Source organism: Papaver somniferum, unplaced genomic scaffold, assembly GCF_003573695.1.
Source record: "Papaver somniferum cultivar HN1 unplaced genomic scaffold, ASM357369v1 unplaced-scaffold_35, whole genome shotgun sequence".
Classification (NCBI taxonomy): Eukaryota; Viridiplantae; Streptophyta; class Magnoliopsida; order Ranunculales; family Papaveraceae; genus Papaver; species Papaver somniferum.
The window spans coordinates 6,416,528-6,441,514 of NW_020645971.1; the positions used below are offsets into that span (position 1 = coordinate 6,416,528).

At 36.8% G+C, this 24,987-nt stretch overlaps 1 pseudogene; it reads right to left on the reverse strand.

Annotated features, from left to right (window-relative positions):
• Nucleotides 1–17,712: 17,712 nt before the first annotated feature.
• Nucleotides 17,713–18,014, reverse strand: LOC113342216 (annotated as a pseudogene).
• Between the last annotated feature and the right edge of the window lie 6,973 nt (nucleotides 18,015–24,987).

Consider the following 24,987-nt stretch of genomic DNA (forward strand, 5'->3'; position numbering starts at 1 on the left):
CTCTATCTAGCTTTGTCTTCTTGAATTGTCTTATTTTTATCACTTTTGCAAATTACATTTTTCTACCAACTTTGGAATCAACTTTTCCTTTTAATATTTTGTTGATGAGAAAGATAATGCTTCTTGTGTATTGATTCCCATACTTGCCTCTCATTATCTTTCTTGCAAAAAATAATCTGTTATGAATGCTTGTAAATATTTTGTTTCATCATGTGGTCTTACTTTGCCTTCCTAATTAAAGGTCTTATTATGCCACCTATTGTCTTTGCGACAAAATCGCACGACGTCCTTGCACTTTCATGCAAAAACCCATTGATCTTACCTTAACTTTTTCTTTTGTATTATGGCCTCTTTAGGAATGTTGCGACAATATGACAGGCCTAAATATTCTTGCGAAAATAAAGTCCCATGACATTGCTGTCTTGCGACGAAATCGCAGGACGTCTTCTCACTTTCATGCGAAAACCCATTGATCTCGTCTTATCTTTTTCTTTTGTATTATTTCCTCTTCAGGATTGTTGCACAAATATGACAAGCCTTAATATCCTTACGAATAATAAGCCTCATGACATTTGCATCTTAAGACACTTATCAGCTCCCTAATGGAGGGCGCCGCCCTTATCTTCCCCCTGGTTGCCCCTTCAAGGAGGCGTACTTATACCATACAAGGTTAGATCCTCCCATCCAGTCTTAACAACAACCAGTTTTTTTCGCAGCCTCTTATCCCTTTTACCTATAGGGCTTATGGTTGCGAGACTGCACCCTAAGTGGGGTTTTCTTCGGGTCGAGTGCAGTATAAGCCAAGACTTGTCAAGAATGGCAAGGACGCTTCAAACTCCCCCGGAACTCTTGACTCAATCGTGTACCTCGGCTCCTTGATCAGATTCTGCACTCCTTGGGAGAGTCCTTATTACCTTAGTCGCCCAACCTAAGTCATATGCTTAAGCTGAGAATCCAAGGTGCCTCTCCCGGATGGGCTTTATTGACCCCAAATCTCCATGACTCAGGTTCCAGTGTCGGTGTAGCCTTTCCCTGAGCCATGCAACAGGTATGACGTACTTTAGGTCTTACATTTTCCTCTTGCGAAATTTTATTCGCTAACTAAGGTGTACGCCATAAAGGTTCGCCCTTTTCTTTTATGTCATTGTTCTGTAATTATCTCTGCGAAAATTTCGCATATCATGATCTTGTTTTGACGTGAGTAATCTTGCAATTATTCTTTCAGAATCCATAACTTCTCAAAGCTTCTTACGGATAATATTTTTTTAAGTACAACCTGTTCCATGGTCTGTCTAATCTATGACCAACATCTCTTCCTTCTGGATCCATTAATCTATAAGCTCCTGTTCCAACTATCTCCTTAATGATGTAAGGTCCATACCATTTTCTCGCTAATTTTCCGCCATTTTCTCGCTGATATATTGGTGTTTCTCGAAGAACTAAATCTCCTGGTTGAAATTCGCGTATTTTGACACGTTTATTATATTCTCGAGCTAATCTTCGCTGATAATTATCCATATGTTGTAAAGCTTTTTCTCTTCTTTCTTCTAATTCATCAAGTTTGTTCAAAATCAAGCCGGCACGAAGATTTTTCTCCCAAGCTTCTCTTTTTTTTGTCGGAATAACAACTTCTGTTGGTAACACCGCTTCAACTCCGTATGTTAAACAAAAAGGTGACATTCCAGTAGCTTCTCTTCTAGCTGTATTATAAGCCCATACTGCATTATGTACTTGTTCGCACCATGCTCTGTGATGTCCTTCCAATTTCTTCTTTAATATATCTGCAATTGTTTTATTTGTTGCTTCTACTTGCCCATTAGCTTGTGGATACAAAGGAGTTGACTTTCCACATTTTATCTTGAATGCATTAAGTAACATTTCTATATTCTGCCTCTCAAACTGTTTCCCATTATCAGATACCAACTGTGCAGGAATTCCAAATCTGCAAATGATATTTTCGAATATGAATGTAAAGATATCTTTGTCGCGAATATGTTGTACTGCCTTCACTTCTGTCCATTTTGTGAAATAATATGTTGCGACTATTAAGTATCTTCTTTGTCCAGTTCCTGGTAAAAATGGCCCCACAATGTCTAAGCCCCATTTTCCAAAGGGCCACACACTGGTTGAAGATGACAATGGTGCTCCTGGTGCATGTATTTTCTTTCCATGCCGCTGACAATCTTCGCAACATCTGGATATTTGTTTTGCATCTTCATGCATGTATGGCCAGTAATAACCTTGCATTTTTGCTCTATGTGCCAAAGATCTTCCTCCACTATGATTGCCAGCATCTCAACTATGTAACATTTTTAGCACCTTTTCTCCTTCCTCTCGTGTCAAACATCTGAGTGATGGTCTACTAAAGGATTTTCGGTATAGCAACCCATCTCTTAATTCATAATTCGTTGCTCGGCTTTTTAACTTGTGTGTTTCCAATCTATTTCTTGGTGTTTCTCCTTTTGACAAATATGCATGAAGTTCCATTCTCCAGTCCGCGACATTGTTTATTTGTTCTTATTTTTCATTATCTATTATCATCACATCCACATCTTCCTCTTCTTTATTGATTGATGGTGACAGAAGTGTTTGTATTTTTATGCATCTCGTAGTTGGATCTGTCATCATGCTTGAGATGAAAGCAAAAGCATCTGCGAGTCTATTATCCTTTCTTGAAATGTGCCTCCATTTTATTTTTGGGATTTTCACTGACAATTCCTCAACCAGCTTCTTGTATTTCTTCAATGATGGTTCATTTGTAGTATACTCTCCTTTTATTTGGCGAATAACTAGCTGCGAATCACTAATGATCCTGGCATTTTCTAGTTTCATTTCTATTGCGAATTTTAAGGCATGTATCACAGCTTCATATTCTGTTTCATTATTAGTGGATGCAAATTCCAACCTGAATGAAAAAGCCATCTTTATTCCTTCTGGAGAAATTAAAACAATTCCAACTCCATTTCCTTCTCCATTTGATGATCCATCTACCAATATTTCCCATCTATTTGGTTCTGTTAATAAATCTTTTGGATCTCCATGCTCTTCTTCTACATCCATCATTTCTTCTACTGCTTCATCTTCTTCTAAAGGAAATTCCGCCAAGAAATCCGCAACAACTTGTGATTTTGGTGAAGACAAAATTTCATATTTAATATCGAAGTGGCCTACTTGTGCATTCCATCTCTCCACCCTTCCTGATCTTTTAGAATTCTTCATCACTGATTCAATTGGTACTTTTGTTAATACCTTTATCTTGTGTGCTTGAAAGTATATGCAGAGCTTAAATGACGCATAAACTAATGCTAAGATTAACTTTTCAATCTTTGAGTAATTCTTCTCGGCAGTATTAAAAGTTTTGCTAGTGTAATAAATGGGTTTCTCCACTCCTGCGTCTACTCGCAATAACACAACACTTAATGCATGCGACGTTGTCGCAAGGTAGATCAATAATTCTTCTCCTGGTTCTGCTTTTTGTAAAATAGTTGTATTCATAAGATGTTCTTTGATTCCTTGAAAAGCCTTTTCAAATTAATCACTCCATTTAAATTTTGCACCTTTCTTGAGTATATCGAAAAAATATTTGCATTTGTTTGATGATCGCGAAATGAATCTCCCCATCGAAGCTAGAAGCCCATTCAACTTCTGTACATCTTTTATTGTTGCTGGTGTTGGCATGTCACGAACTGCTTGCACTTTTTCTGGATCAAACTGTATTCCTTCCTTTGATACAATGTAGCCTAAAAAATTTCCCGACGCAACTCCAATAGTACACTTCTCAGGATTCAATTTAATGTTATACTGCCGCATTTGTTCAAAAATATCCCTTAAATCTTGTACATGGTCTTTAGATTCTTTAATCTTTACTAACATGTCATCCACGTACACTTCTAACGTCTTGTGCATCCATTTTGCGAACATCTTCTCTACCATTCTTTGGTATGTCGCTCCCGCATTTCGCAAACCAAACGGCATTTTCGTATAACAATATAAACCTCTAGGGGCAAAGAAAGCAGTATGTTCTTGATCTTCTTCAGCAAGAGGGATTTGGTTATACCCTTTGTATCCATCTAAAGATGATACCCTATCGTTTCCCGCTGCGGATTCTACCATTTGAGGAATATCTGGTAGCGGAAAACTGTCTTTGGGGCAAGCTTTATTTAAATCAGTGAAATTTATGCAAATCCTGATTCCTTTGTTTTTCTTTGGGACAATGACCATATTCGCTATCCATTCTGGGTATTTAGCTTCTCTTATGATTCCCGCATCAAGCATTTTCCGTAGTTCTTCTTCTATTTGGGAATGGTAAGTTGTTGCAATTTTTCTTATTCTCTGTTTAAATGGTCTCACATTTTTGTTAATCTCCAACTTGTGGCATGCAATTGATGGATCTATTCCCGGTATCTCATCCATGCTTCCTGCGATCTTTATATTCTCGCAACAAGTTTACAGTTCTTTCTTCTTCTTCCTTATCCATTTTGGTTCCAATTCTCAATATTAGAAGTTCCTTTATAGTCCCAACGTTTATTTCTTTTGTTGGTTCTGCGGCAGTGTAACTGGGTTTAGGTTCTCCCATTGGTGTTGGTTCTTTTATTGTTTTCATAGGCTCTTCTCCTTCTTCCGAAATTTCGCTGGGTATTCCTTTGCCTTCTTTTGCCCTTATCATATATACTCTAAATTCTTCTTCTTTCTTTGCTTCCTTTGCCAATTTTCTGCGAAATTGCTTCTTTTTTGCTTGTCCTTCATAATGCTTTACTTCAATCTGATGACATAATTTCGCATTGTCAACATATCCTCTGATTTCACCTATTCCATTTGGTGTGGGGAATTTAATACATTGATGCAACGTTGATACCACAGCTTTTATCGCATGTATCCATGGTCTTCCTAATAACATATTATATGGTGATTCCATATCCACCACGCACTACGTTACATTTGTTTTGATTTCTCCAAATGGAATTCGCACCACTATCTCTCCTTTAGGTTTTGTTGTGGATTTTCCAAAGACGTGAACAAAATATGTTGAACTGGATATTTCTTCATCTTTCAATCCCATTCCCCGGAATGCGTGATAAAATATTATATCAATTGAACTCCCTGTATCGATTAAAGTTCTGTTCAACATCCATTCTGCTGTGGATTTTATTGTTGTCTCTTTCTCTCTTCGTGTAATAGGCACTGTGATGACCAACGGAGATGTGTGGTTCAAATTTTCTTTTGGTATTTCTTCCGCCATGAATGTAATTTTTTGCTTCTCCCAATCTTAGGGTGATGTTTTTTCTATCGCCATAACTTTCCTTCCGTCAAAATTTCGTTTATGTATTCTTCCTTTGATGTTTTCATGGAATTCATTAATCATCGTTTTTGTTATCATATTACACTCCAATCTTTTGCCATTTTCATTAATTATATTCATCTTTCTTCTCACTGATTCACTGATTTATTTAATCACTTTCTTGACTTGAATATTCTCAATCAACAAACTTCAACTTTCGATCTTCAATCCCTGTTTCTAGCGCCATTATGTAGTTGCAAGAAATCCTACACTACATTCTTCATGTGATTTTATCATTAATCAACTCATTTTAGGTTTATATTCTTAATTTTATTGAGTAATCTTTGGATGTTCTTACAAGAAAAGATAAAGGATTAAAGAATGATCTCTGCGCTAAACTTTCTCTCTCCTGTTTACTTGTTTCTTACACAAAAAGATCTCCCTCTCTTTACAACTCGAATGACTATTTATAGGGAAATACATAGTGGATGACAGCTAATCTGTCCTTTATTTTCGGATATGGCTTGCGACATTCTCGCAACCTTACAAATGTTAACTTCGCAAGCTCTCTAATTTTCGCAGGACCATCACATCTTTCTCATGATCCTAGCTGACATCATTTGTTATATTCCTCCTGAAATTGTTCTGCGACGCTATTGTGCTGTGCCATTGATAATTTCGCTGAGACATTATTGTTGCGAGATTCTGATCCTACAGACTCACCATAATAAGAATCTTCATGTGTTTCATAACCTTTATCCCGACGTCGTTTAAGTTCCATACGAATAGTCCTACTAATTTCCGCGACAAGCTCTTCCGAGGCACCATCATCTTCCAACTTGTATAATTTATGTGAAAGTTTCCTGACGTTAATATGCTTTCCACCATTAATAGAGTTTCTAGAAAGAGTGAAGGAAAAACACGATGAAGAGGAGTATATTCCAAATTCTCTGTCTGCACATTACTAGAAAACAATTTATTAGAAGCATAACTATCCTTCTATCCTTGTGATTGTACACTTACATCCCCGTCATAAGGTTGTTGATATGTATGTGAATATCCATAAGGTTCTGTAGGAAATTGATCATAGCCAAAATATTGGTTTCGATTGTATTCTAAGGATGGTTAGAAAATGCCATAATGTTGATGTTGAAAACCGTATTGATTGTTGTAATATGCTTGCTCTTTTCCACCATACATGGAAAACTGGTACCTGAAATAAAAATTCTTGAAAAGAAAGTTAGAAACAGAAATAAAATAAAAACAACTAAAGCTCCTCCCCGGCAGCGGCGCCAAAATTTGATGCGTGTCATAACCACAACAAATTAATCAATATTTTTCCACTTAATTAACAAGTAATACAGTGTAGTCAAGTTCGTTCCCACAAGGAGCGAGAGTTTTTAGTTGTTTAATTGTCACAAAAAAGGGGGGGGTTTTGGTTTTAGATTTTAAAAGCAAAAGAAAGTAAATAAAGCAATCAAAAGTTTAAGTTGAAATCAATAAGAGAGATTAGATCAAGGAATCGTTCTTCATTGCAAAACAATGATTCAAATTATATTCTTTTCCACATTTTATTAGTCACAAATTATCACCAACCGCAGGATAGCAGGTTCGCTTAGCTAACCCCAAAATTCCTTGTTACATGAGTAACAGGTCCGCTTAGTTATCAGATTCTATTCAAAAGAACCACCTTTAGGTTGGCTTACAAGATGTAATTCCCTGAACGCATTAAGATTTATGAATTTAGGTTAAGGACTAGTAGTTAAACTCGGTTCGCTTGGTCCACTTTCTAGTATTGTTTTCACATACAATTGCTCCACAGAATCTCTCTGCAAGGTCTCACGTTTTCTACTTATGTAAAAAGTCAAGAAACGATTACGTATTTCCTAACCTCTACTAGCTTTACATTGAATAACAAATCAATTCAGTTGGCCATCTAAACGATCTATCATGAAAGCATAGACATTCTTATTAGTAAAAACAAACGATAATCATGTGAAAAACTTCAAAGTAAAATTGAAACAAAAACTCAAATCATATGCTAAGAACTAGGAATTCATCCCCAATCAATAAGAAAGTTAGCTACTCATGTTTTTGAAATTCACACAAATAATTAAAATGAGAATTTTTGAAGTTCACACAAATAATTAAAAGAAGAATTTTGAAAAGCAAGCAAAAACACAAGTGTTGTGTGTGTAAAAAAATGTAAAAGTGTATGAGTGTAAAGTAGAGAACTTCTCTATTTATAAGCTTCAATTTCCTTGCAATCCTCTTAAGAATAGGATCCCTTTCCCATTATAAGTCTTTTTTCCAAGTCCAAGTCTTTCTCAAATCTTTCATCTCCTCTTTCCAAGTTCAAACTCAATTCTTCATCCAATTCCAAATCTAAGTCTTCACATCCCAAGAGAGAAACTCACACACAAATCTGTTATTTTGGGTCGCCTGAAAAGTCCCCGGGATCACCGGAAATTGGCAGCGATCGGTGCCTGAATTCTGTCGCCGTCGACGAAATATTCCATAACGGATCCGTTACATTTAACTGTCAGACTAACGGTCTTCGTCAGTCAACTGGGAGTCAAGGAAGGAATCAGTCATCGAGTCAGAATCTTACTCGGCTAAATGATCTTACTCAGCCGAGTCACATGGCTGGATCGGTCATCGAGTTAACTCGGCAACATAGAAATCCGGCCGAGTTCTGTTTGAATTCTTGTCAGTTCCCGTCCAATTTCAAGCCATCCTTCTCCCTGTAGAAACCTGTCCTAAACATACATCTAATTCTCAACCAGCATTTCATTCATTTCCTGCAACAGAGCTTCACCCATTCATCTGCTACTCAGTTCTTGAACTGAGCTGCAAAATCAACAACATCAGCTCCTCTCAATTTCAGTTCCACCATTTCAGACAATCTTCGGAGAACTGCAAACCCATCCATTCTTTCATCTCTCGAACCAATCAATAGCACCACTGCTTTCAATTCCACAAACCCATCTCTCTTTATAATAGTTGTAACCACCACCAACCTTCAACTCGAGCTACAATCACTACATCATATTCTTTGAACAAAACCCATTTTTTTGTTGACCTCAGAATCCAGTTCACCAAGATCAGTGACTGCTACCACTAACGATTATTCTCATCTGTTGATTTCAAAACCCACAGATCCCCTTCTTCCATTATTCAACACACAAGGACAACTTAACCCAACGATACAGAAGATCTCTCCTCTATTGTGTGTTTGAATAACAGAGGCGTGAGAGATTTCTTTAGAAGAAGTAAGGTAATAAATACAAATGGTTTGCCTTGAAGCCTCTTGAAGTGTCCTGACTGAATTCTTTCTTGGAAACAATACTTTTTTTTGAAGGGCTCTTGGAAAAAATACTGAATTCAAGGGGAACTTCCAAAAGACATCTTTATCATATATTCACCAAAAGACGTATCTAATCATTTTTTTTTTCCAAACAGCCGTGTCTTTTGGATAATCTTCAATGGGCGTTTTTTTGTTTCGTGAACAGGCGTGTTATTTCTTTCTAAGTACGATGACATGGTGATGAATTTGCAATGACATGGAAAGATTGCGCTGACATGGCTCCACCAAAATCAAGAGTGATTGTAATGCTGACATGTGGCAATTTGGGGGTCCCTTATTATAAAGAAAAATATCCCCTTTCCTTGATTCGATTGAACAACAGCGAAACCCTATCTTGTTTGGCAGCAACAAAATCTCAATCATCATCACAATCCCCATCAGAACCCATTCCTCTCTGCATCTCTCGATCTCTTTCTCATATTCAATCCACGCAACAGAACTACCATCAATCCATGGAAAACACAACTCAGCTGTTTCAGGAAGTCCGTCTCTTTCTCATCTTCTTCTCTTCTTCGGATTAAACACTAGATCATTCTTTTCCTCAATTTCATCATCAATTATCAGCGCTGTTTTAATTTGAGGAAAGAAGAGAAAATGATTTCTCTGAATTAGGTTTATGGTATAAGTATTGGGTCCGGACCTGGGCATTAATATGGGCCGCCCAATGACATCCCTAACTAGCAACATAGGTGCCATGAGTAGGGGTGAGCAAAAAGTCAGGAAACGCGGATTTCACCTGTATCCATCCGCAAAATTTATATATGAAAACCAATCCGCAAGATCTATGGGCCGGACGCGGGTGGAATTCTCAAATCCACACTTTTAACTTTTTGGTTGCGGTTGAAGTTTGAAATCCGAGGATTCACCCGCACCATAGGGCTTTAGTCTCCTCGTATTTGTTCCCACAAAGTTACACTAGTTATGGGAAGTTTTCTACAAAGTTATACTGGCTACGGAGGATGATCCAAGGATTTATTGGTTTCCATCAGTAATCCTAGAGTTTCACATTTCATGACTGGTCATACTTAAAGTCTCTGGTCACGTAAGTCTTTTCGTAGCCCAAAATCATCTTAGTGGGGGAAGCGTCCTTCCTATCATTCACTATTTCACTCTGCTGATGCAACTTCATCATCGTCATTACTCGAGACTCACTGAACAATCACATGCAATTGTTTCCTTTACCACCATCATATCTTCCCAGAATTCTCATTCTTCTTAAGCAAACTCTGCTGGCACCAGTAAGAAATCACACGGAACAAATAATCTCCAGTCCAAAAAATTCTATTGTGCGTGGAAATTATCTCTATGAATTAAAAAGATTTGATGATTTTAACAATGATTTTTTTTTTTTTGACTAAATCCGTGGTTAATCCGCATCCGGCCAGTATCACCCGTTGATCCGTAGATGTGAAATCTGCGGGTGATTGGGGCGGACACAGTTGAATTTTCCAAATCCGCAACTTTGACGGATTGGACGCGGGTGACCCCTAATCCGCATCCGTCCCTCCGTTGCACACCCATAGCCAAGAATATCTAACAAGATGTTTTTAACACTTAAATGAGTTTCCCCTTAACCTTATCTGACCATTATCGCTACATCCACCACCATAATCGTTCCATCTTTTATCCATCGGAAAAAAAAAACAGCTCCAGCAAACACCGGCGTGATATTTTCGGAGGGCTTATCGATGTGAGTAGGCTACCTTGATCGAGAGAAGTTATTGGGAGGACTTTATCAACGTCAGTAGATACGCGGCTGGTATTAAGGTCAATACTGTGTTAGTTAGTTGTTTATTTATTTAAACCCTAGCAAAATAATCTGATTACCATTCAGATTCGGTGTTTTGCATTAGAACGCATTCACGTATAGTTAAGCCATTATTATCACCAACACTTCTTTGCATACACCTGCTACTTTTTTTTTCTTCAAATCCATTAGTAACCCTAGGTTCAGAAGATTTAAGCGCGTAGTCAATTTTGTTTGCATGCGAAATCTATCTCCATTGCAATCATCACCGTCCATCTCAATTCCAAAGCCACCCAAAAGTTTATACCCGTCCATATCACTTTTTTCTAAGCCCAGTCTTTCCCAACAGTTACATCTTAGCCCAACGACCATGCCCAAGTACTAACCATTCTCAACGGAGAAATCCCTGAGCAGTTCCACATCAGTTTACTCTGTACAAGCACAACAGCACTAACTTGTTGCGTCAGCAATTCGATGGTAGTGATCCCGAGGGTTGGTTATTTCAAGCAAAATTAATTTTTGAGTTTCGTAAGATTTCATCCGAAGACTTTGTGAAGGTAGCTAGTGAACACATAACCGATAGTTCGTTCAAATGGTACAAGTGGATGCAAGACTATACTTCGGGGTCTTGAAAGAATTTTCGTTTCGCATTATTAAAGCGTTTTGGAAGTGATGATCCGAAACTTGCCTTAGCCAAATTGCAACAAGATTTAGATGAAAGTCGTACTTATTGGAAATCTGCATTCCAAGAATTCAAAGAGCATCAAAAATATAAATTCGTTGAGCTACAACCTGTTGCAACTACATCTGATTGTACCAATATTGCAATTTCAAAACCCAGTGAGATGATTAGGTCTTGTGATACTATCAATATTCCTTTAGAAGCTGTCGACGAAAAAAACCAAGTGGTGGGTGCATCAAAATCAGACTTTGGGAGCAAGGTCCTATTTAAGGAAGGTGGAATAGTTAGCACATATGTGGAGCGAATATCAATATATATAGTGGACTTTGAGGGCAAAGTCCAATTTAAGGAGGATGGAATGATAAGACCACGTCTTATGGACCATGTCAATAGTGTTAACCCGATACGTCACTTGAGCATGTTTAGCTTATTTATTCTTTTATACGGGTCAAGCCTCGAAAGGATATGAAAGCCACTCTGGATAGCAAGTGATTGGCGCGGCGAGTACACAGCTCCAATGGAGGCGCAAGGCATTGGATAAGTGTAGATTATCTATTTTTAGAGATAATACTTATTTAGGTATTTTATTATATTTTAATTATTTATTTTATTAGGAATAATATTGTTTTCTTATTTTCCAAGTAATGTAGCCTATTTATAGGCCTTATCAGTTGATTAATAATAGTAAGAAATATATTAAGAAAATTGTTACCCTTTGGTTTATTGATTTTTTTGAATCATGACTTTTCGAGCTTGAATCTACTGGCGGTTGAATAAGAAACAAATCATATCCATGGATTTTATTGATGGACTACCAAACTCACATGGAAATACTGTTATTTTTGTTGTTGTGGATCTCTTAACCAAATATGCACATTTCATGGCATTAAAACATCCCTACACAGCAACAACGGTCGCAGGTTTTTTTTTTGGAGTCTGTTATAAAGTTGCATGGGTACCCTCGATCGATTGTGTCAGACCGAGATGTGGTGTTCACTAGTAGGTTCTGGCAGGAGGTGTTTCGACTACAAGGTACTGAACTGAGAATGAGATCTTCTTATCACCCTCAGACGGACTGACTAACGGAAGTGGTGAACATGTGCCTAGAGAATTAAGCTGCTTTGTTGGGGAGAAACCTAAGATTTGGACTGCATGGCTTCATTGGGCGGAGTATTGGTATAACACAACGTACCACACGTCTGCCAAGATGACTCCTTTTGAGGCATTATATGGAATACCTCCTCCTGTCATGCACAATTACATCCCATGAGAGGCAAGTCGTACACATGTTGAGGAAGCATTGAATCGAAGAGACCAAACTTTGCTATCACTCAAAGAGAATCTAACTGAATCCCAGAATAGAATGAAGCAGCCAGTGGATGCTAGGCGTACTGAAAGGGAATTTCAGGTTGGGCATTTTGTATACTTGAAGATGCAACCTTATTGTCAACAGTCTACAGCTCGCAGAGGTAATCAGAAACTCGCACCAAAATTTTATGGACCATTTAAAGTTCTACAAAGGATTGGCAAGTTGGCTTATGAGCTGGAATTACCAAGTGAGTCACGAATACACCCAGTATTTCATGTCTCTTATCTCAAGATAGCATTATCTCCTAATGTGAAGCTTCACAATGAAATATCAGAGCCAACAGGTGACGATGAAGTCGAGATGGTTACATCGTTACTATGCCTTGAGGACAAGGAAATTTCAAAGGGGGGTGGAATGATAGAATCAAATTATTTCGTGGAAACACAGACCCCGAAACTACAACATTATCTCTTGTTATGGGAGGAAAGACGTGTGTTTGCGAATTGGAAGTTCAGTAGGTTTATATTTCAGTTTTTCAGTTGATTTAGGACTCATTGGAAGGTTTTCTCGAAAAAGTTTTTCATCCCCTAAAGAGTTTAATTTCTTTACATTTAAGTTAGGAGTTTTACTGGGATTAAGTTTTGTGTCTTAGAGTCTATATAAATAATTGTCACGTCTTCTTATTGACGATCACAAATCAAGTATTTTGTTTATCAATTATTTTTTTACTGTCTGCAAACGATTTCACTTCTGCTGGATGTGATAAGAACTTGTTTCTTATCAGATACTTACTTCCACTCTATGTGTTTGTTTCTGCTGCTTACTTGTACTGCATCTATTTCTACGGTGTACATTTGAGTCTCTATCTCTACCTCTACTACCACTGTGTACCATGTTCTTCCTTCACGAGGAAAGATGACAAGCGCATATCTTATAGGACATGTGCTTTGTAGTTATTGATATTTACAAGATAAATGCATATGTACAACGTTAAAAATAATAAAGTTATTAAACCTTTGCAGGTGCTCAATTTAGATGCTATGGACAACACCCGGTACTGGAAAACTGTTGGATGTAGTGCATACACCGGGGAGGGATTGTTGGAGGCATTTGAGTGGATGGTTCAAGATATCGCTTCTCGAATCTATGTTCTTGACTAAGTGGACGCTCATAACTTTTGGAAGTGGGAATCCATCAATTAAGATGTCCCATTTTTTGAGGACATTGTCTGAATGTTTTTGGTTGGTTTCACTTAGTTCCACCCACAGTTTTCCTATTTTCCACCCCTCACAAATTTTAGTATAATTTTACTTTTTAGTTTTACTTTTTCCTATTTACCACCTGCAAAACATCTATTACCACCCTTATTTATCTTCTTCACTAATCTTCTCTTCATCAAAAAGCCATCAATCATAACTTATAACCCCGTTTAATTATGAATATATTACTTAGTATGTCGATGGATTACGAAAGTATTTAATCGACTGATGGGTTGATTATCAAGTTATATAAGAAGTTAAGAGCACTCTAGTCGTCCAGAAACCGATGACTTCAAGTGTGAACTTCCTTTTCCATAATTTTTTTGTTTCGAGGAGTCCAGTGACGGAGCCAGAAAATTTTATGTAGGGGGACTAAAAATAATTCTATAAAAATCTGGGAGGGTAAATGCTAAATATTTGTGGACTAAGGAATAAATATAAGATAAAATGGAGGGTGCTTGAATGGTTAATAACAAAAATGGGTGGTGGTGGGGGGAGCCAGGGTTAGCCAACCCCTAGCTCCGCCACTGGGGGAGTGGATCAAAAGAGGCGGCATCATTTAATCTAAACAGTCTCGAGGTATGTCCTTTTAAAATATCTTTAAAATCAAATGGTGAAAAGTAGAAGCGATTTCTTAAAAATATTGAAGAAAAAAAAGACGATGGTGGCGGTGGTCTGTCGGCGGTGATTGAAGTTGGCCGGTAGTGGAGATGGAATAGAAGAAGGTGGCCATGCCACCAGTGGAGATGGAGAAGAAAAATTATTTATAACTTGGGTTGTTTTTTTGTTTAGTTGCTAGGTTGTTGGGTGTAAATAAAAAATGAAAAGATAGTATTCAGGATTATTGAAAACTATATAGGTGGCAAATATGAGAAATATGGATCGGAATTTATGAGGGTGGCAAATAGGATAAGTGGGGGTGGCAAACTGGTGAAACCTTTTGTTTAGTCACCAAAATTGTTCATTTATCAAAGACAAGATATATGTAGTTGCCTGCTTTGTATAATAGAGGGCCACTTTACTACCAGATGCACCAATTGACGGTAAACTCCATTTTGAATTCAGTTTTATGATGATGTCCAGAGTGAGGGTCTGATTACTACCAGTTGGAGTTTACCTAGTGATGTTTTTCTTCATTTTGGAATCAGTAATATAAAAATGTGGCTTACCAGAAAAACAATTTTTATTTTGAAATTGATGCATTTTTAAACAAAAAAATAAAAAAGTGAAGTAAAAAACCCGACATTTTAAATATTTTACTTGGAGTACAACAATTCAAAATTACAAAAATAAAAGAAACGGGACTGCAGTGAAAACTCTCTTTGGAAGAGAACAATATCTCATTACTAAAATAATCAATCTCTATATCCACAATTATACTTGTTCTCCTATTCATCAAAACTAGATTGTATGCCCGTGCTATGTATCGTGCATCTTTTTCTTTGAACCATATTTTTGATTTGAGAAAGTTTGGCTTCGCCTCACCCCGCTCCGCGCGATTTGATTTGGTAAAGCTCGGCTTAGGCTTTGCCTCACCCCGTCCCGATTTGATTTGGTAAAGCTCGTCTTCGCCTCTCCTGGCTTCGTCCCGATTTGATTTGGTGTGGCCCGGCTTCGCCTCGCCCTGTCGCGTCGCTTAGGATTTTTGATTTGATGTGGCGTTACTTCACCCCCACCCTATTGCGATGCACTTTTGTATTATGCATGTGCTACACACCGGGCGCATTATACTTAACGACAATTGTTACAGAAAATGGTAGCTAATAAAGTGTGCAGCGTGCCTATTATGGACGATACTGCACTTGACTACCCAAGATCAAGTCTTATGGTGGAATCCATCATATTTCAAGTGTGGAAAAATCATGGAATATCAAGTCTAGTGGCTTCCAAATTGGTGTTTTCCATGGAATGTCAAGACTTGATATGAAAGCTCATATGGATAACCATTTGATTAACTATTGTTGAACCAACAAATGTTCATGTTTGGGTACGGTTACATAAACCAAAATAGTACATTTCATTTGTGTGTAACAAGCTAAGTTTTCGATCCAACGGTTGAAAGATATTAGCTTGAATATAATCATGTTTTCATCTAACGGTGAATATTGAATGCTTTGTTATCAAGCTAATATTGATTGCAAACCCTGATTTGAAAGACTATATAAGGGAGAACTCTAGCAACTGGGAAACCTAATCCCCACACCTACTGTGTGATACTAGTTGTATTAACTAGAGTCGATTCTCCTTTAACCTTTGGTTTCTTTTTAAAAACCAGGTTAACGACTTAAAGACTTCATGGGGATTGTGAAGCCAGACCGATACTACTTTATCGTAGTTGTATGATCTGATCTTGCATATTCTATCGTTTTGAGTACGATCGTAACAATTGGCTTGAGATCTTTATCTCCGATAGGAAAGATAGAAAAGTAATCACAAACATCTTCGTCTCATCGTTTGTGATTCCACAATATCTTCTTTCGCCACGTCGATTAAGATTATTGTGGGGTGATTGATAATACTAGGATGTTCTTCGGGAATACAAGTCTGGGTTATCAATTGGTTCCTGTTCACCTTGATTTATCAAAAGACGGAACAAAAACTCGTAGGTATTTCTGTGGGAGACAGATTTATCTATTACCGTAGACTTTTCTGTGTGATACATATTTGTTTATTAAAGTCTTTGACTTTGGGTCGTAGCAACTCTTATTTGTGGGTGAGATCAGCTAAGGGAATCAAGTGCGTAGTATCCTGCTGGGATCAGAGAGGTAAGAAGCGCAATTGTGCCTTGGATCAGTGTGAGATTGATTGGGGTTCAACTACAGTCCAGACCGAAGTTAGTTTGTAGTAGGCTAGTGTCTGTAGCGGCTTAATACAATGTGTGTTCAATCTGGACTAGGTCCTGGGGTTTTTCTGCATTTGCGGTTTCCTCGTTAACAAAATTCTGGTGTCTGTGTTATTTCTATTCCACATTATATTTTGTTATATAATTGAAATATCACAGGTTGTGCGTTAGAATCAATCAACTGGAAATCCGACCTTTGGTTGTTGATTGAAATTGATTGATACTTGAACATTGGTCTTTGGTACCGTTCAAGTGATTTCTCTTGTATTCAATTAGACTCCCAGATTACTATTTGCTTGAGTAAGAATTGAATCGAGAAAGATAGATATAACTCTTTGATACACTTTATTAAGATTGAGTCTAGTTGATTCTCTTGAAAGTATATTGGAGTTTGTTCCATACAGATTGCTAATCGAAATATTGAGTGAAGTTGTTGTACCCCCGCTTTTTCACAAAGTGCTGAGAAATAGCAAGAATCATACCAACATATAATAAAAGGAAGAAATCCCTAATAAACCAAACTAACAACCCGCATAAACTTGAATCAAACAATCGGGAAGAAAAAAGACGAACAAAACTAAAAATATAATTCTATGGTTTCTCTATTCCTCTGATACGGTTTTGCCTCCAACAACACAAAGTAAAAATCCTGAGCGAAATCAACAAACTGCAATGTAAAGTTCAAGTGATTAAAATTTTATCAAGTTTTCTTGCCGGAGGAAACAGGAAGAAGGAGAACTCTCTTGGTCGTGTAAGGTCCCATAAGAGAGAAGAGAGTAGAGAGAATAGGGAGACGGAGAGGCGCCATTGGCCCAATGTAGATTAGGTTAGGTGATGTTTTAAGTTTTTTAATTTTTTTTAGGTTAGCTGGATTTTTTTTCCGGAAATTTTATGAGTAAGAACTTTTTTGTCTTTTCTTTTATAACGAAAGTTTTCAAGTTTAGATGGTGAGTGACATGAGAGGGAGAAGAGCAAAATTAGGAATGACATGACGTAAAATTAGAAAAGAGAGAATGAATTTGGAGAGGAGCGGGTGACGCTCACCGTGCAACGTTGGGACTCATATGACTTAAGATTATAAAGGTGTTAGATATGAACGAAATGAAACAAATGATGGACTTCAAAAAAAACCTCTATAAGAAGGGCGTAAGATCTCTCTATGCACCTTGGCACAAATGCCACAACAAAATGTCTCTAATCTAAGACAGTAAGGCACAACTTGGCACAATTATTTGGACTTCTTCCCCTTCTTAATAATTTCATCATTATACATTATTCCCTTTCCTTTGTAGGCTTCAGGAGGTTTACAACTACGAACTACAACAGTGAATTGGTATACTCTTTGCTTGTCTAATCCAGTGCAGCAAACTATGCTAGGTTTAATGCAGAACACACGAACTGCTGGTGGAACAGACAGTTCAACCTCGTGACTGTAACCCAATTTCAGAAACAACAACCTGCCATCTGATTCAACTTTGGCCTTGAACCCTACTCCCCGATTTTAAGAAATGGAAAGAATTTAACTTTCATATGAGTTGTTCAAGGTAAACCACCGCTCTAAATGAAATGTGCCGGAAAAAAACGAACAACTAAACAGTTAAAAGTAAACACGACACTCGAAGAAACACTACTTCATATATCAACAAAACATTCAAGTCCTACACTTTTGTTCCTACGAACCAGAAATCGACAACACGATTTCCTTGGGAGAATGCCTTTTCGGTTAGTTTGTTTGCTTGCTTCATTTCAGTAAGAAGATATAACTATTTGTCCATGACAATGTCAACTAGTCATACCCCATTTGCACCTGCCTCTCAACCAGCGGTGCGGACGAGAATGAGTTCCCAACACGGAGGGGTGCAAATAAGCATTTTCAAAGTTAAGTTGAATCATTTCCTTCTTTACACTGTCGAACTCTAAAGAACAAAGAAGAATTACGTGTTCTGAATCCTGAATCAAATAAAAGGGAAACTGGAAAAAGATGGTTCTTTGTTTATAGGAAATTAAATAAACTAATCATACACAACTTCATTAAATAACCTAACCATTCACAGCTTCATCTCGATTGTACTCAGTTCTGTTGAACTCCACAAACCCAAATAAATTAACATAAAAATTCCTTTTAAGTTAAAAACAACATTGTACACTCGGTTCTGGAAAGATCTCATTCCAAGAGGTTGAGTTATTATAATTCATCAGATAATGTATTAAACAACCACAATAATAGATGTTTCTTGTATGTGTTTATGGGTTTATACAATTGAGAGATAGAGAATATGTATTAGGGTCCAATATAGAAACCCCAACAAGAAAATTTTAAAGTGTAGCAGAATGCATATGTTTTTAAAACTTAAACCCCTTTAGTATAAAGAGTAGCGATTCAAACGAGATGACAAGGACAAACAATCAGGTATACCTTCAAAAGATTTCAGAAATCCTTACACTTCAACTAGAACCCAAATGTCCGAAGAGTGAGATTTCTACATAGAGAAAAGAAAGAGTGTATAAAATAACTATATATATATATATATATACTAGTTTTGGCACCCGTGCGTTACACGGTCCTAAATTGTGTAGAGAAAAGTATGTTTTGATGCTAGTGAACTTCGGATTCAAAACTTGAATAATGAAATAGAGAAAAATAAACAATAAAAATATTTAATTACTAAAAATGATAATATTGATAGTAGTCAATTAATAAAAGTGCAGCATTGGGGCTCAAATATTTTGTAGCGGTAAGTATATTTTAGAGGTTTTGATGGTATTTAAAGTTCCTGGCAAGAAAAAAAAAATAATAACAAAAATAGGAAAATATAATTAGGAAAACTAATAAAATCAGGCAAATTAAAAATATTTTATACATAATCTATTAACCATAGTCACAAGTCTAATAATAAATGTACATTATATTTTTATGGAGTTATGTGGCCTTTTTATTTGTTGTTTATTGATAATTCTATTGTTTTTCAATCCGGTATTTTCCCTCTTAGTAGGGATCTTAATGAAAATATCTAAAAGGACGGGCTCATATTAATGTGCATAATTTGAAATGCTGCACAGTCCGACCTGAAGAAAACGGTATAACTCACTCATTGGTGTCGCAACAAAATGACAGGTGAAACATACAATTATAAATACAACGCTATAAAAATTCCTTCATAAACAACATAATTACATCTGCTGTCGAAAGGAAGTGTATTTCGCCTCTACAGGAACGTGGTATAACTGTACTTGTATAAAGACCGCAAACATGCAAGATCGACTATATGTTCATAAATTTACTAATTAAGAAATTGACTATATCTTTACTAATTAAACCTTCAAAGTTCAAAAGAAGATCAACATAATACTCATTACATGTAAAATTCTATCTATTAAACAAATAACTGCTTGTCCATGAAATGCAACTTAAGATAAATTTGAGTGCTCGCAAAAAGCATTTGCCCAAAAATATGTCTGCAAAAAAGTAAGCAATAGCAGAACATAAAATCTCAATTTAAATAAAGTTGGTATTAAACATGATTTTGGTTTTGTACGGACAAAAATGAGCACACTAAGTTGTGCTGCCACAACATACGTCTTATGTGTTACCATCTTGCACCCAACAAACTCTTTCCACTTGATCGCTCATCCCTACTTAATGTACTCTAGCATAAGTCGCACGTTCAGGGATTCTTCTAGTGGTCAGAAACAAATATTGACTTTTAGTCGACAGTAAAACACTAATCAATCAGCAATATGACAATGGCCTAAACCTTGGCTTCTGGTTGTCAGTAAATTAATTGGTCAATAAATCCTTAATCAATCTGCAATATAAGTCACCTTTGGTTGATCAAGTCATCCTCAAACTCCCTAACCCAAATAGTCTGCTTTTCAGTATGATCTCCAGGTTAGATCATGTCTGCATCACGAAACCTTTGGTAACCCGGTAAAAGATGAGATTATCATATTAACCATTTATAAGGACAAAGCATGGATAAATCACCAGTATGTAACCAAAAGAAAGAATATGTCGACAAATGTTACTCTAATAAACCTTAATGAAGAGAAAATTAAAGAAGATACGATTATTATATATATCTCCTTGCGTTTTTATGCCTTTCCTCCATGGCACAGCTATACTCATTTCATAAGAAGATCAAGCTCCCCAGCAGAAAGTAGACATATAATCCGTCTGCACCATACAACATAAGATACAACTCCTAGCTAAGATATAAAGTAAGAATTTACTTGATTTTCTTCTTCATAAAATAAAGATGCAATCCGCATATCATGTCCTTGATCCGTTAAAACCGTACGTGATCTGCGATTCCAGCCAACAGAGAGAACTACATCCGCAAACATGCTCTTTTTTTGTCCCTAAGAACCACGCAGACATGCCACTCGAAGCTTCTTCCATGCTCTCAAATTCCAATCTTTATAAAATTAAGCCTCTAATCCAAGAGATGTATTGAAACTTTTCAAGGAAAATCACAAACCAAAGTATGCAACTTAGAGAAGATGGAGATACCTGGAGTTCATTAAGATAGTTAATTCCCCAAAGATCATCCCATGCAACTTCAAACACAATGAGCAACGTGGCAATAGCCGACGACTGGTAAAACATATGCACTTGTATTAGAATTCATATTGGAAGAAAAAAATGATGCAATTTTCAAATAGAAAAAGGATACATTTTAAAGCGAGTCATGTATTTTATACCATGGACCTCATTACAACCGATACTCCCAGATACATTTTAAAGAGAGTCATAGCTTTCATATCATGGACCTCATTATAACCTATAATCTCAAATTTCACCTTACACACAAAATAATATTAAGCCATCATGCTGCACTTATATTTTTAATCGGTTTCTTAATAAAACTAAAACGAACAATTAAAATAAAGTTATACAATAAAAATATAGTAAAAATAACCAAATCAAAATCATTTCAGAACCATGAAACCCTGTGTAACGACCCTCAAGCTCGTCAACGCTATTAGACCAGTCAAGAGATGATTAGGCCGCTAATGACTCGATTAATTAGAGATGAACCTTAATTAATAGAAATTAATCTATCAACGAACTAGATACGAAATTAGTACCGCTGGATAGATCTTAAAAAGTTAAGCGGAATGGACTACTCGAACATGTCATTCGGATATCAGACGAATAAGATATCATCAGAATTATTTGAAGGGAAAAATAGTCATTTTGCAGTCTAGCCACTTTGGCAGCCCTTATCCAGAGTGTTGGGTGCCTTAGGAATTCAGTTGGCCTTATCTTCACCAAACCGAGAAAGAGAATTCATTCTTCTTTTTCCTTCCTCTTTCTTCTTCTTCTCCTCTCTGTTGATTCGTTCTCAGAGATTTGAGCTTCTTTGTATGAGAATTCTTGTAAAACTTTTTTATTCTAATTGATTGAAGATGATGGTGATGGTGCTGAAGTTGTTCGATCACAGGAAGAAACAACTGAGAAAAGGTAAATTAAGGTTTTTATTAACGCGAGGGTCTATTGTTTGATTTGATTGATTAATCGAATTATTTATGATGGGTTTGCCCTTAGTTGAAGTATACTTAGATGTATTAGGTTTAATATAAGTTTCCTTAAGAATCAGGTGAAGGGGGTTGTGTAATTAGTGAAAAAGCGAGGGTCTAACAACCACACCCAATATTTCGCTTAGCAATCTGTATGGACAAAATCCAATATACTTTTAAGAGAATCAACTAGACAGTCAGACTAAATCTTAATCAAAGTATGTCAAAGAGTTATATCTCACTTTCCGTATTCAATACTTACTCAAACAAATAGAAATATGCGAGTCTAATTGAACACAAGAGAAATCACTTGAACGGTACCAAAGACCAATGTTCAAGGATCAATCAATTTCAATCAACAACCAAAGGATGGATTTCCCAATTGATCGATTCAACGCACAACCTGTGATATTTCAATTATATAACAAATTATAATGCGGAAAAGAAATAACACAGACACCAGAATTTAACGAGGAAACCGCAAATGCAGAAAACCCCCGGGACCTAGTCCTGATTGAACACACACTGTATTAAGCCGCTACAGACACTAACCTACTACAAACTAACTTCGGTCTGGACTGTAGTTTAACCCCAATCAATCTCACACTGATCCAAGGTACAGTTGCGCTCCTTACGTCTCTGATCCCAGACTATGAACTTGATTCCCTTAGCTGATCTCACCCACAAATAAGAGTTGCTACGACCCAAAGTCGAAGACTTTAATAAACAAATATGTATTACACAGAAAAGTCTAGGGTAATAGATAAATCTGTCTCCCACAGAAATACCTACGAGTTTTTGTTCCGTCTTTTGATAAATCAAGGTGAACAAGAACCAATTGATAACCCGAACTTATATTCCCGAAGAACAACCTAGAATTATCAATTACCTCACAATAATCTTAATCGACTAGCGAAACAAGATATTGTGGAATCACAAACGATGAGACGAAGGTGTTTGTGACTACTTTTCTATCTTGCCTATCGGAGAAATTAATCTCAATCCAATCTTACAATTGTATTCAAATACGATAGAAACAACAAGATCAGATCATGCAACTACAGAGAAAATAGTTGGGTCTGGATTCACAATTCAAATGAAGTCTTCAAGTCGTTAACCTACAGGGTCTCGATATAAACCTAAGGTTTAAAGGAAAATAGACTCTAGCTAATACAACTAGTATCACACAAGAGGTGTGGGGATAAGTTTCCTAGTTTCTAGAGTTCTACTTTATATAGTCTTTCAAATCAGAGTTTGCAATAAATGTTAGCTTAGTATCAAAGCATTCAATATTCACCATTAGATAAAAACCTGATTAGATTCAACCTAATATCTTTCAGCCGTTAGATAGAAACTTAGCTTGTTACACACAAATGAAATGCATGTTTATTTAGGTTTGTGTAACCGTACCCAAACATATACATTTAGTTGGTTCAACAGTAGTTAACTAAATGGTTAGCTACATGAGCACTTTCATATCAACCATATTCATCTTAACCATAACTAGTTCAAATGACTCAAGAGAACTAGTTAGAGAGTTGCTCAATTGCTTAGATCTCATAGAAGTATATAAGACACAATCGAAGCAAACGATTTGATTCACTCGAATCATTTCATGAACTTTATAGACACGGTTTGCAAGTATGCATTCCTTAGTTTATATAAGTTTAAGTTCACGAATAATCATTTTTAGAAACTAGCCCACTTAGGTATGCATACTGGTACGCGGACTTAAGTACCCGGAATAATATTGTTTTCAGTTCACAAACTCCAACAGAAATTCACGGGATGTGAACTTCCGACAGTGCGCGTACTGGTATGCGGACTTCAGTTCCTGTTTTCCTGAGCAGCAAAGTACGCATACTTTGGTTCAAGGAATAAGGACTTACTCATGTTTGACTGTGGACTTGACTTACAGAGACTGTTAATTGACCCTTTGACTGTTAGTTGACTTTGGTTGATTTGGGCTTAGGGCTAGTTTTCCTATTTTCATGAATTGGACCCTTTATGGTCCGAATCAGCCTTTGATTTCTGTAGATCTTCTTAAGACTTACCTAATGGACTAAAGAACCAATCCAATTGAATTAGTAAACCTTTAGATGTGTTAAAGATATATATATAAATGGGCTTAGTTCACCTAGCCTTTAACCAGAGACCTATATGAAATCATGATATGAGTCTCGTATGAGCCTTTTGGCTAACCTCTTAGAACACTTGTGTGATTAACAATTAGCCTTTATTAACAACGGTCGATTCAAAGGATGAAACGGTGGATCATGGATCTCGAGGTAGGCATGGCTTGTCATCAATTCAGGTGGGAACTCTTTAACCTTCTTGTAATCATTAAGTTCTTCTTTATCTGCGAGCGTGATGAGACTTTACTATTTGTGTGAATGATTGTGTGTACTTTGATGTATTACTTTTGTGCTACTTTTGTATGCAATTAATGTATGATATATCTGCATGTATGATATTTTCCATGATGTGATTGTCTGTGATATGCATTGTGAGATTTCCCTGTGAGGAGTGTCTCTGTTTCCCCACGGCTCTTAGCTAAGTCAAGTAGGGCGTTATGCCATCCGTCGGCAATAGTATTACATTTCCTGCTTATGTTGATAGTAGGGCGGTACGCCATCCGTCGACAATAGTATTACATTTTCTGCTTATTAAGATAGTAGAGCGGTACGCCATCCGTCGGCAATAGTACTCAGTAGAGCGGTATGCCATCCGTCTGGATATTATATATACTATTTTATCTGAGGGAAATCACTCGTGTGCATATTATGCTTGTTTGACTAACTTTCTGATCTTTATGGTAATATTCTGAATCATGGTTTGTATGGGCACTCTGTGTGGACGATGTTATTATTATTGATTAGGGTTGCTTTCGCGTTGTCTTCTCCAATGAGTTTGGAGAGGTTAGAGTGACACTTGCTTCATGATGCATGAATTGCTTGTTGATTAGTTTCTTCTTGTTTCTTTC